We start from the raw sequence: 13,448 nt of genomic DNA on the forward strand, positions 1-13,448 counted from the left end.
AACTAGAGTATGTATCTCAGAGAATGTTGATAAGCACTTAGCTCTAATCCTAACAAAGAGTGAGCTAGCTGTCCATACATTAGCTCTTATCTCTAATTTTACTACCATGATCACTATTATTCCAAACTGTGATTTTTAAGACTTTATTATGACAAAATTGTGTGACTCCTCAGAATAATCCTACAAGGTGATCATATTATTGAAACTGATAAAACCATTACTCATAGAAGTTAAAGAATTTGTTCAAAGATACATGGTTAATAATTGTGGTACTGAGACTTTGGCAGTTATATCTGATCCTGGAGCTCATACACTTAATCAGTGTGTTCTATTCTCTTCCCATTTATTACATACTCATAACTGTCTTTATATGAGTCTCTATTTGTGTATCACAACAAGTGAGGTATGATTACATACCTCATTATATGTTATATGGTTATATGTCAATTCCTGCTTGTGTACAGTTCTGTGTTTCTATCTGCAGTTTCCTCAGTGTATAGTATTGTCTGGTGATAAAGACAGAATTCTATCAGGGTACAGCTGCACATGCCTGTAATTCCAGCAGCTCAGGGGGCTGAGGCAAGAGGATGGCAAGTTCAAAGCTACCCTCAGCAACAAAATTTTAAAAAAATAAAAAAAAAGGACTGAGAATGTGATTCAGTGGTTAAGTGTCCCCTAAATTCTATTTCTGGTTAAAAACAAATGACAAAATTCTGAGTAAAGATAGACAACAGAGGGTAGTAAAACAGAGATTATAAGCTCATGTAAAGTGAGGATAAAGTTAAAAACAGATGTTTTCAGAGATAGAACCAGACTATTTGGTTACAATGTTTGAAGTCCTGTGTGATCATTTTTCAATATACAGAAGGGTTTAGATGTTGTTTTCTACCAAAAAAGAGGGATGGAGGAACTCTGTGGGAGTATATCCTTATCTTTCTCTTAGTTTTGGTCTATTAACTCTGACTCCCAAACATCCAATGTACAACACACACAATCAGAGAAGCATAATTACCATATGACAAAGTGCTAAAATGAATATTAATCAGATGTCTTAAATGTATTGTTATGTTTTTCATGAACTCACTTCATGAAACCTTGTTCTCTTCATTCACCTCTACTTTTTTTTTTTTTTTTTGCGGTACTGGGGATTGAACCCAGGATCTTGTGCTTGTGAGGCAGGTACTCTACCAACTGAGCTATATCCCCAGTCCGTCCATTCACCTTAAAGTTCAAATGTTTCATAGTGGAAAAGAAATGAGAACTAATTCATTAGTAATTGCAAGTACTTATTTATTTGTTTTTAAGTTATAGGGATATTTTTCAGTCAATATTATTTCAGCTTTCTAATATCAGTTATATATTGAACAAATATTTATTGAATACCTCCTTGTGAAAAGCACTAAAAAAGCAAAAGTGAATCATAGGACTCCTACTTTCTAATAGATTAAAAGGATAATTAGGACATGTCTACGAATCATAACCAAACAAGCATAACTCAAAAGACAGGATATCATGGGATTCAGCATAGAATTGTACCCTAGGAAATATAGACCTGCAACTAAATATACTTTTCAGTGTTTGAATATTTAAGTTTATATTACATATCCCTTTGAAAACAACAAAGAAGAGTCAATTTGTGACCCCTAGCAAAACTTCCAATGATCTGTTCATTCTATTTTCACTTCTTATAGCTCTTACATACTGTAGCTGCCCAGAAACTTCTCTTATCACTCATCACTCTCACTCCTAACTAAAACTGCTCCTTGGAATGTAAAAAGTTTCTCCTTTCTTTGCCCTTTCTCATCCTCTATCACTTTTTTTACTTGTGAGTAGCTCTCTACTTTTGAGTATAATTTAGTTAAACTGGCATTGTTTTTTTTGCAGTCTGTCAGTTCTTTATGGCCATTACTCCTATTTTGCACACTAAGTGCCAATAACTGATCTGTTATACTAAGAGTCTCCTTAAAAGTTGCTAGATTTGGAGAGAACCATGTAGCCAAAAAGAGAATTATGTGTAGAAGGCAAGGAGGCTAGGTGGGGTGGGTGCGGGGGTGGGGGGAGCTGCAAACATTAAACTTAATATATTTTATCCCTTTACACATGAGATAAGGTACTGAATGCTATAAGAAAGATAGAGGGAAAGTAGTGGCAGAGAATATGTAAATACAGATTTTGACTTATAGAATCAGTGGTGTTTGAGATTAATTGTTCTTGAGAATCGAAACAGTGATAGTAGACATATTCCCAGGCAGATGGAACAACGTTCAGGGGTAAAGAGGCAAGGAAATATAGCTGCAAACAAGGAAAAACAGGCAGTTAGTTTGGCTGGAACCTGAGTTTATCATGGCCCCTTTCTAAATGTGAACCTAACAATAACTAATCCTTAATTTTGGAGGTCTTGCATATTTTAAGAAATTGACCGATTCTGAGAAAAGCTAAAAGATACAACTAATGTACATTTTAAGTTGTAGTCAAGTATTAAGGCACCTTTATAGTAGTTGTTTCCTTGGAGATAACGTATGTATGAAGTGGAGAAATTCCATTCTAAGATTCCACCCTGATTGAAGAAGAGCAATGCTGCTGCTGATGGTATTATTAAACAGAACATACAATTCAGTTAGTTTTCTCAAGAATGGGGATGAATTCACATGGAGCCATGATCACTCTCTCACCACACTGGATAATGATCTACCTTGGCAAGATAGCTGGTTGGTATTTGATGGGTACAGACTTGATCTGTGTCTATGAAACAGAAAAGCAAAGTAGGATGGTGATAAGAATTTCCACCCTTGGGACATTGATTTAATTAAAACAAATCATTTCCACAATCATTTCCAGACCATATCACATTCTTCAAGAGTAAGGCAACATATACTATTTGGGTATAAAAATATTATATGCATTTTTTTTGTGTGTTTTAAACCTTATTACCCTGATGCATGCTCAATACTTATCCCTTAATTTCCTATAAGGAAAGGGTTTGTGACACCCTTTCTGTTTACATTCTTTTCCTTTACTCTCAAGGAACATTTATCTGTCCTCCTTAACTGAAAGATTAGCCAATCCTCCTCCTCACACAGTGTATATATACACAGAACAGGCTTTTCATACATATTGCTTGTTTACTCACTGGTCAAAACCTTTAGATCACTACAGTCCAGAGGCTTTTAGTTTGCTTGCATGCATCTTTCTTTTTTGATATGTTAAGTTTTATAAAGAGAAATACATAGCAGAAAGGTCATTTTGTGAGTTGACATGCAAAGAATAATGCTGTGAACACCACTATTTTATATCAGGACAAAAAGTCACAGAAAACCCATATTCTTTTAATTTTTAACTTTTAATATTTTTATTTGAAGCACTGCATCATAATTATTAGTACATATTAATTTTAGATATTAGTGCATTTCACTGTAACATTGTCACACATGCACATACTATGCTTCATTCATTCTGCCCTTTCTTCCCTTTCTCTTCCTTTCTTCATCCAATTCTCTAATAGTCTGTCTTCTGCTTTCAGGTCTTTTTTCCCCCTTAATTTCGACATATGAGAGAAAACATGAAATACTTATCTTTCTGTGTCTGGCTTATTTTGCTTAACATGATGTACTCCAGTTCCATACATTTTTCTGCATATGACATAATTTCATTCTTTCTGGCCAAATGATACTGTATTGAATGTATTTTCTTTATACTTTTATCAGTTGAGGTGCATGATCTTTGAAATGTGATGCTAAATTCTATTTCCCAGTATTAAGAATTTTTGCATCAATGTTCATCAAGGCAATTGGTCTAGTTCTCTTTTTGTTTTCTTTCCTTGTCTCCTTATCCAGATTTGGTATCATGGTGATACTGGCTTCATAGAATGAGTTTGAAAAGGTTCCTGTCCTTTCTATTTTATGTAACAGTTTGAAGAGCATTACTTTTACCTCTTCTTCAAAAATCTGGTAAAATTCAGCAGTGAATCCATCCAGTCCTTAGCTTCTTTGGGAGACTTTTATTACTATACCTATCTTATTGTTACTGATCTACTTAGATATTTTATATATATATATCATCTTGGTTCTGCTTTGGTAGGTCTTCTGTGCCCAGAAATTAATTCTAGATTTTCCACCTTATTAGAATATAGTTTTTCAAAATATCCCTTAATGATCCTACGGATTTCAGAGGTTATCTGTTGTAATATGCCCTCGTTCACTTCTAATTTTATTTTATTTGGGTCTTTTCTCTTTTGGTTAGTTTAACTGAGATTTGTAATTTTGTTTCCTTTTCAAAGAACCAACTCTTTGTTTCATTGAACCTTTGTATTCTTTTATTATTTTCAATTAAAGAATTCATTTATGTAACTTTTTTCTGTTTTTTAAATTATTTTTTATTCATTGTACACATATAGGGCACAAATTTTCATTTCTCTCATTGTACATGAAGTAGTCACACTTGGTAATTGGGTAATCATACACGTACTGATGTTTGTCTCATTCCATTATGTTTCCTTCCCCTGCCCCCTCCCCACCCCCCACTGCCCTTCAGTAGATGAATGGTTAAAAAACTGTGGTATACATACACAATGGAATATTATTCAGCCATAAAGAATAAAATTATGGTATTTGCAGGTAAATGGATGGAGTTGGAGAGTATCATGCTGAGTGGGATAAGCCAATCCCAAAGAATCTTTGTCTTCTTTTTGTCTCTATTTCATTTATTTCTGTTCTGGTCTTGTTATTTCTTTCCTTCTACTGATTTGGGGTTCAGTTTGTTCTTATTTTTTGAAGACCTTGAGATGCATCATTAGGTCACTTAGAAAATCCTGAATTTTGAGGTATTCAGGGATGCTGCTATACTAAGTAATGTTTCTGTATAACTCTTGACTTTGATCTCATATGATATGAAACAAAGATGAAAAGCATTGTTGTTTCTAAATAAAATATGGTTTGAGTTGTTTTTACTTCCCATTATTTTGGAGACAGGTAAAGTCAAGTTTGACTTTCCAGTGTGGATGTGTCATCAGAAAAAGAAAGGTCAACAGAGGAGCCTTCAATATTCCCTTTTAACACTTTGTTGTTATCTCAAAAGGCAAGCCCAGAGAGAACCAATCACAGCTTTTCCAGAGGTAAAATTCATTGTTTACAAACATGGCATTGTACCCTTGAAATTTTTATCCAATTTTCTTGCCCACTAGAGCTAAGTCTTTCCCTCAGCTATATTGTATTTAAAGATATCTTCCTTTTTAGCTCTCTGTATCACTAAGCATCCTTGCACAAGTTCTCAAAGTCATGTCATATCACTTCTGCTGAGTTTGTAGAGAGTAATCAGTGATGGAGCAGAAACAATTATAAGATATTGACTTCTTTCCTTCAGACTTATAGGAAAAAATAAATGGGCGTAACACATGAAGATATGTAAAAGTTTCTGTCTTTCCATGGTCCTACCAAATATAAAATTCAAATTCAAACAGACTGAATCCATTACTGAAAAAATATGAAAACAAGTTGAAGAACTAGAGAGATTTGTGTCTTGTGCCCCTTCTGAAATCCTACACCTTCCTCTCCAATGCCCCCTCCTGGACTCCTATCACCATCCCTGGTATTATTATCATCACTGGTATTATCCCAGTGGGGTCCTCTGTGCAGCTTAATGATTTAAGGATCCTTTCTTTCTCCTTCCCCATTTTCCACACCCATTTCCATGGTTATTCCTAAATGTACCATCATTCAGAAGCCACCCCTCTCAACCTTCCATCCCTGCCCACTCAGGAGTCTTGTTTAACAGACACACAGGCAGAAGAACCCATGGTCCCCAATAGTCTAGCCACAAAGTGTCTTCTATCTTTTGTCCCAGAGGAAGGGGCCTTTCTATATCTATCCAAGTCAATAAATTCAATCCATTTTTTAAATTTTTGAACATTTAATTATTTGACTTTCACAAAACAGAAGTTTATAAAGAAGTAAAAGCTCTTCATTTTATGGCCCCAATTGTACTCCATACCACTCACTGCCTCAGAGATGAGTACACTCTCCCCAGTTAATGAATTATTTGCTTAATGTCTTACCAGAACTTTTATATACTTACTTAAACATAAATCTAGAAATATATATAGCAAATATGTATGTATACTAACAGGAGTTTTAAAGGAATTTTGTTTACAAAAATAAAAAGTAACGAACATAGACTTAAAAAATAATAATACAGTGGCTGTATCTCTCATATAGTTTACAGTTTTTTATTCTTTCATATATTTAATGCTTTTGTTATCTCCTTCCCCATGGCTCAACTTTCTCCCACATTCAAAAAGAACTCTCTCAACCACGTATCCCACTTAACTTCATCTTGTCATAGTCAAGCTTTGTCCTTAAAAAGAGCTCCCCCTCACTGACTCCACTTCCTCACTTCCCATTCACTCAGTCCTTGCAGTTTGGTTTCTACCCTGCAACTCCCCTGAATCTGCTTGAAAATCCAAAGTAAATGCCAGACCCAATGGACATTTTCAGCTTATATCTCTCAGGGCCCCTCAGCATACATGACCTTCTTTTGATTCATCCTCTAATCAGACTATTCCTAATTACTTTATTGCCTCCAGTCATCTCCAACTTGGGATGATTTTAACCTTTAATGGATATGTAGCAATATCTAGAGCCATTTTTATCTGTCATGACTGAGTAAGTAGGGTGGGTATCACTGGCATCTAGTAGAGGCTAGGGATTCTGGTGAATGTCCTATAATGCACTGGCAAGCCCGCCATAGTAAAGAATTATCCAATTGAAACAGTCAAGAGTAATGAGGTTAGGAAAGCCTATCTAGAGGGATATAAACAAACCCAAAGACATTTCTGAAAATTCCAGGCTAAGTGTCTGGCCTCCAGTTCTGATGGTGATTGTGCACACCCTTCCCAAGAGGAAACAGCCCAAAGTCACATCTCTGCTGGATGTCCCAGGGCCCTGGCAGTTTTCTGGTATGTAGGTCCACCGTCCCCAGGTGATGTCCAGGGCTTCTCCAGTCATGTCTCCTTGTGCTCCAGATGCACACCTCCTCCCCATCCTTCCACCTGAGGGCTAAAGCACACTTTTAGCCCCGTTCAATGTAGCTTATGGTCACCAGGAGGGAGAAACAGACCAACCTCCCGCCCACCCCCTTACTGTACTCGCTCCCCTCTTCCTCCCACCTCTCCCCCTCCCACTGGAGGTTGATTTCCCATTGGACATGCTTCGGTTCTATTTCACATTCCTGATTTCACTGAGATTTAGAGCCAGACTCTTCTACCACATTTTTCATGGTATTAGGTTGGAGGAGAGAATGGTCTAGATCAGCATACCTTCTGGGTGCTATCAGTTGCTCACTCACCTTAGCAGTGGTATGAGTTCAGATCTGTCCCTGGTTTCATCTACTGAAGAATGGGGAGAATTCTCCTGTCATGAGGCTATACAGTTATAGCATTATTGCTGGCAGCTGGTGCTGCTCGTATCCTTTGTATGCAGCCCTGTGGGATTCCCTAAGGGGTGGCAAATCTCTGCTGTGTTAATTTGAGTCAAGTATAAACCTAGGGTTACCCCCAAGATTTCTTTGATTGTTTCTTTTGATTTAACTACCTCAGAACATGAGCCATTCTTATCCGGTTCATTCTTGGGGATTCTTGGGATGTAGGAATTTCCATTACTTGCCAAATCTTGGTGGAAATCCCCAGCCAGTTTCAAGTTTCTTTGATGGTCTGTTGCTTGAAATTTCTCTGCTGGTACATTTCTGACTGGGAAACAATCTGGTTCTCCAGAATAGGAACCTACTCAAGTTAGCTTAAAGGAAAGGGGATCTGTGGAAAGCAGATCTGCGGGTAAGGTAATTGCAAGATGTGAAAAGGAGTTGCATCACAGCCACTCTCTCCAGTTCTTTTGGAGTCACTGGATCAACAACTCTAAGCCTGGCTGCACCCTGGAACCTCACACTGTTGTCCTTCATATGATACCTCTGTAAAGCACCCAGTTTTGCTTCCCCATAGTCAGGACCATGTCTCAGCTGAGGCCTCAGTGTTTGTGGCAGTGACTCTGGCCCCAACTAATCTACCCACAGCTTCACTGACCATCCTGACTATGGCATCAACCTCTCAGTTCAGATGATCTAGCCTGAGAACCTGTGTGGCCCAGGATATGTCAAATGACCACTCTTCTTAAACATATAAGGACTAGGTGGGGAGAGAGAGTAGACTTTTATATACATGGCTATGCATATCCAGCAGATACTAGTACAGGGAGACAAAACAGGCATATGTGCATGCCTGCATGACCACACATGACACGCACACACACAGACACACACACATACATACACACACAAAGCCGCTATAGCTCTAGGGTGTTGAATAGACCTCTGGAATACAAAAGGGATAATCAAGCTGGGTGTGGTGTTTCACACCTATAATCCCAGCTACTCAGGAGGCTAAGACAGGAGGATCACCAGTTTGAGGTCAGCCTGGGTCATTTAGCAAGACCCTGTCTCAAAATTAAAAAAAAAAAAAAAGGGGCTGGGGATATACATAGCTCAGGGTCACAGAGCACTCTTGGAAGCAATCTTCAATATTGCAAAAACAAAACAAAAAACAAAAGGGGAGATAAAAAAATCATGTTTCTCCCTCCACCATCTGCACGCTCCCCACTTCTCACCCCTCACTTCCCTCCCACCCCTCCCCCCATCTCTGAAAATTGATTTCCCACTGGGTATGTTTTGGTTCTATTTCATATTTCTGAATTCACTAAGGGCTTTGCAGCCAGATTCCCCTCCCACAGCGGAAGCAACTTTCCCTTCGTGAAAAATTCACAGCTTTACACCAAGGGCAGTCCCAATCCCCAGGCCTGCGAAACACTGGAGGTTTTCTCTGCTGATGGGGTTCAAAGTCTCTCCTATTAAAGGTTTCTTGAGGTTCTAATCCCTGGGTCCCCATAGCAGACCACAGGCTAACATCAAAGGCTGAGCTATGGGAAAGCATCTGAGGTGGAGAGGGTACTGTGATCATGCCTGATGGTGGGGATGGTGAGGGTAAGGCTGGGAAGGGAGACAACAGGGATGAATATGAGTAAGAGAATGAGGCAGGGAGCTGGACAGGGAGGGGTTCTGGTGAGGCTATGAACCCAGGATTCAGAGTCCCAGAGAGAGAAAACATAGAATTTTCCATGGATACAAGATCTCCCTCCCTTTGCCCACCAGAGGTGTAATTTTTTGGCTCTGTAGTTCCAAGAAGCTGCAGGAAGCTTCCACCCAGCTCCTCTTCTGGGTCCATGGGGGCAGCCCCCACTGCATCACTCTCCTCTCTTCTTTCTCCTCCTGTAGAATCATCTGTAGCCGCTGTTGCCTCTTCTATCTCACTTCCTTCGGTCCCTATCCCTCTGGAAGTGGCCAGGCTTGGCCCATCTGCAAGCTGCTCAGGGGGAGCCCTCAGTTCCTGGGGAGAAGTGGGTAGGGCTGAGATGTGGTCTGTGGGTAAGGGGGTGGGGGACAGGTCTAGAGCAGGGATTGAAGTTGCAGGGGGCATGGCAGAGTGATCTTACCACCCGGAGCAGCTTCCATTTTAGCAGGTCACACTCTTTTTGCACTTCCACCAGTTTGGCCTGGGCCAGCCTTAGTTGGAAGGCAGCCTCCTTGCGCTCCATCTCTTGCTGCAAGGTGAGCTGCTTCAGTTCTGAAGTCAAGGCTTGGGCGGCTGACTTGTGCAATTTGGCAAAGTCCTGTAGCCACTGCATCCTGTGCCCCTGTAAATTTTCCTGCCTGCGAGCAAAGCGCAAGCCTAGGGCCAGGCTGCCCCAGGCGCAGGCCTCCTGGGCCTCGCTGGGTATCTCACTGTCCTCCAGGATGGTTCTTATTTTATCTTCCACTTCCTCCCAGGACAAGGTCAGATTGTCAAGGTAGAACTCAGGGCCTTTCGCGTGCCTGGCCATCTTCTCATTGATGAAGGCCACCACGTTGCTATGCCGAAATCCACTACAGGGGTCCTCAAGTTTCAAGGCCATGATGTTTAAGGGCCTTGTGGCTTCCTAATCCCTGAGAGATGGATCAACCAGTTGTGTCCTTCGCCTTTAGCCCCCCACCCCCATCCCCACCCCGTGGCCCTTATTTCCCCCACTCCCGCATCCTCTGCAGCCCCCCACCCCCACCCCCAATGTCCTTAGTTCCCGACCCACGCCCACACCCCAACCCTGTGGCCCTTAGCCCCTTCTGCCCTCACCCTTATCTCCCCACCCCCATCGCCTTTAGCTCCTCCCCCTGCCCTCATCCCCTCCCCTCCCCGCTCTTGGCCCCTCCCCTGGCCCTCATCTCCTCCCCGCCCTTAGCCCCTCCCCTCGCCTTCAGTCTCCTCCCCTTTCTTGCGCTCCGCTGTCCTCTCCTCCCGTCTCCTCCCCGCCCCTCACAATCACCCTCTGGCTCCCTTGTCCAGTCCTAGAACACCTCCCACCAGGCCTCACCAGAGGAGATCCAGGCCCACCACAGACTCTCCCACGGAGAAAGGGGTCCCGCTCACTCTGAGGGCTCCGGAAAAAGGGAGCCTCTCGGCCCAATCTCTAGGTTTTTACTCTAGGACGGTTCCAACTCCCAGGGACTACAGGGGTGAGCAAGAGTGAGAAAGGAAGGTCGCGCCCCCTCCTGGGCCTATAAGGGAACCCACCACAAGGCTGAAAGCCATCGAAGGCGTGAAGAAACGGGACTGGTTGGAAAAGTCCCAGAGCGAAGAAAACGAAGCTCTCCTGAGCAAGTCCAAAAGGTCCTACCCCACCATAATGGTTTGCTCCATGTCGGGTGAGACCCCTCCTACACATGGAATATTCTAGAACAGGAAGTGGCTCCAACTCCTCTGTCGCTTCCAGTAGACCCTGAAGGAAGAGGGTGGAGGAGAGGAGCTAAACTTAGAAATGAAAGGATAAAAACATTTCTTTCATTTCCCTGATCCTGTGTAGCTTTTGATCTGTAAATTAATTTGCTGAAAGTGGTCATGAAAAACACAAAATAAAGAAAATTAAGCTTTTGTACAAGTCGCAAAATGCTGAAACCCCTCCTTCCCAAAATATATTCATCTAACCCCAAGGTATGTTAGGACCCCTAGAGGTGGAATGTTCCAGAACAGGAAACATCTCCAACCTGTCAGTGGCCTCTGGCTCCACCCCCTGGAGAAAATTTCTGTAGCTCCTGTTCCAGACTCTTGAACTCCCTCCAGTAGGAGGTTTAGTTAACATTTTCTGTAAAGGGCCAGAGAGTAGTTATTTGAGGTTCTGGGAAAAAGAATATCGATCCCAAATACTCGTAGTAAAAATGTAGTCATAAATAATACCTAAAGGAATGAGCATGTTTTGTATTCTGCTAAAATTTTATTTAGAGCAGGCAGTTGGCATGATTTGGCCTAACTCCTGCACTTTACTCCCATTTCATGTATGTCCTAAAGACCCCTCAAATCAGAATGTTCATAATGTAACTCATCCACTCTTTGGTTAAAAGTTTAGATAAGTTGAATGAAGTTTATTTGAGCAGATTCATGAATCAAGATTCAGGACCAGAAAAGATTCAGCCTGAGCAGTGAGATTTATAGGCCAAACACAGAAATAGAGAAATCACCTATTAGGTTACAGCTAGGCAATCTGCCTTATTTGGGCATGATCTGTTTGCTTGACTTCCTGTGGTTGGCTGAGATTCCACAGATTTTTTTTTTTTTTTTTAAATTCAAAGCATCTTTATTTTTCCCTGTTGGATCCCTGAAAAGGCTGCTGCTCCATATTCAAGAGGTTTAAAAACAAAGCTCATAATGCAACATTAAAAATAATATATTTTGTGCAAACAGTAGTACACACTTGTACAGATTAATGAAGTAAGAGGTTTTGTTAGGATAATTTCAATTCTCAGAAACTATTCAATTTATCTTTAACATCATTTTTTTTTTGGAGGATACACTTCTGGCATTTATTATCTTTTGTCTCTTCTAGCTTTTTTTATATTTATTTATTTATTTTAATTGTATACAAATGGGATACATGTTGTTTCTCTATTTGTACATAGAGTCAAGGCATACCATTTGTGTAATCATATGTTTACATAGGGCAATGATGTTTATTTTTTTTCCCTTCCCCCCCACCCCTCCCACCCCTCTTTTCCCTCTATACAGTCCTTCTTTCCTTCATTCTTACCGCTCTCCTTATCCCTAAACATAAACCTAACCCTAAACCTAATGCTAACCCCTCCCACCCCCCATTATATGTCCTCATCCGCTTATCAGTGAGATCATTCGTCCTTTAGTTTTTTGAGATTGGCTTATCTCAGCATGATATTCTCCAATTTTGTCCATTTGCCTACAAATGCCATAATTTTATCATTCTTCATTGTGGAGTAATATTCCATTGTATAAATGTGCCACAGTTTCTTTATCCATTCATCAACTGAAGGGCATCTAGGTTGGTTCCACAATCTGGCTATGGTGAATTGAGCAGCAATGAACATTGTTGTGGCTGTATCTCTGTAGTATGCTGATTTTAAGTCCTTTGGGTATAGGCCAAGGAGTGGGATAGCTGGGTCAAATGGTGTTTCCATTCCAAGCTTTCTGAGGAATCTCCACACTGCTTTCCAGAGTGGCTGCACTAATTTGCAACCCCACCAGCAATGTATGAGTGTTCCTTTTTCACCACATCCTCGCCAACACCTATTGTTGCTTGTATTCTTGATAATCGCCATTCTAATTGGGGTGAGATGAAATCTTAGGGTAGTTTTGATTTGCATTTCCCTTATTACTAGGGATGTTGAACATTTCTTCATATATCTGTTGATTACTTGTACATCATCTTCTGTGAAGTGTCTGTTCATTTCCTTAGACCATTTGTTGATTGGATTATTTGTATTCTTCGTGTAGAGTTTTTTGAGTTCTTTATAGATTCTGGAATTTAGCACTCTATCTGAGGTATGGTTGGCAAAGATATTCTCCCACTCCGTAGGCTCCCTCTTCACATTTCTGATAGTTTCCTTTGCTGAGAGAAAGCTTTTTAGTTTGAATCTATCCCAGTTGTTGATTCTTGCTTTTATTTCTTGTGCTATGGGAGTCCTGTTAAGGAAGTCTGATCCTAAGCCAACAAGTTGAAGATTTGGACCTACTTTTTCTTCTATAAGATGCAGGGTCTCTGGTCTGATTCCGAGGTCCTTGATCCATTTTGAGTTGAGTTTTGTGTAGGGTGAGAGATAGGGGTTTAATTTCATTCTATTGCATATGGTTTTCCAGTTTTCCCAGCACCATTTGTTGAAGAGGCTATCTTTCCTCCATTGCATATTTTTGGAACCTTTGTCTAATATGAGAATATTGTATTTATTTGGGTTTGTGTCCATGTCCTCTATTCTGTACCATTGATCTACCTGTCTATTTTGGTACCAATACCATGCCGTTTTTGTTACTATTGCTTTGTAGTACAGTTGAAGATCTGGTATTGCAATACCCCCTGCTT

General features: G+C 40.5%; 1 protein-coding gene across 1 annotated transcript in view; it reads left to right on the plus strand.

The window, feature by feature from the left end:
• Il1rapl2 (interleukin 1 receptor accessory protein like 2) overlaps window positions 1-13,448 on the plus strand; it is a 551,208-nt gene that overhangs the window by 12,371 nt on the left and 525,389 nt on the right. The window lies entirely within an intron of this gene.

Source organism: Sciurus carolinensis, chromosome X (assembly GCF_902686445.1).
Source record: "Sciurus carolinensis chromosome X, mSciCar1.2, whole genome shotgun sequence".
Taxonomy (NCBI): Eukaryota; Metazoa; Chordata; class Mammalia; order Rodentia; family Sciuridae; genus Sciurus; species Sciurus carolinensis.